Genomic DNA, 1,224 nt, shown 5'->3' with positions numbered 1-1,224 from the left:
TGACTAAGTTCACCCAAATCTGAACAAGTTGTAGCATAAAGATCACTGATAGTAATAATAGAGGCAAACACTAAATTGACCTTCCCTTCAACTGAATCAACACTGAAACACCGAAACGCTAAATCAACCTTGGCTCACCAAGTTCAAATTCTTATTTCACAATGCACTCATGGTGAGAATCAGATGATATGAGATACATATATAGGAGGAGCAAAAATTCTGGTCATAAAGAAGGAACAAATTGCATGCCTTGAGTATGAGTTACGTATTCCATTTAGGGAGGCACACATGCCTTTGTAACTTATGCCATTAAGGAGGCACACATTCCTTTGTAACTCATGCCCTTAAAGAGTGAATGTAACATATCAATTAAAGAGTGCATACGAGGAATATTTTATGGCATTCTTCAATGAGTGTGTAAGAGGAATATGCCATGATTTTAATGAGTGCATAAGAGAGGGTGCAACGTATCCATTAAGTGAGAGAGAGTAACATATGCATTAATTGAGGGGAGTTACATACGACATGATTGAGTGTCGTAATTGAGAGCCATGATCAAGAGAAATGAATTTCCTTTTAATAATAATAGAATAATATCATAAGTAATAATAATAATCACAATATTGACAATTGAGTTGAGATTGAACTATTAGGATTGATTAATGATAAGTTAAGTGATTTTCCATCAACTATACTTTATTACCAATTGATGCAAGGTGATTTACTATTTTTGGAAAGTCACTCTAAAATTGTCGGAAATGAGATTTTAGATAAGGAAATTCATCCTTGAGCTACCAATTTTCAACACTCCCTCTCATCTAGGGAGGAATTTCTTTCCACATCAAAGATATCTACTTTTTCTACTCATCTCTATTCATCTCTTCTCTATATCATCTGGAACAATGATGTCACAATCTAATGAAGAAGAATCATCATAGGGGAGATTCATCTATCACCCTATATCCATTGTTCTTCCCATATTGACACAAAATTGGGAGGATTACCACTTATTAACACATGACAAGGATCACGCACAATGAAGTCTCACCTCTGCTTGAGGGGATTGCCACTTGTCAAGACATGACAAGGATCATGCTCTACGAAGCTTTACCATAAGAGTCAAGTGGTATAACACCTGCATCCACATAATTTGGGGGATTACCACTTGATAAGGATCACACACAACCAAATCGTACATCTAGTTGGGGGGATTACCACTTGTCA

Source organism: Pinus tabuliformis, chromosome 3_2, assembly GCF_031772625.1.
Source record: "Pinus tabuliformis cultivar Carrire ecotype Pingquan chromosome 3_2, CPIR1, whole genome shotgun sequence".
Taxonomy (NCBI): domain Eukaryota; kingdom Viridiplantae; phylum Streptophyta; class Pinopsida; order Pinales; family Pinaceae; genus Pinus; species Pinus tabuliformis.
Note: the sequence above shows the minus strand (reverse complement) of the source record.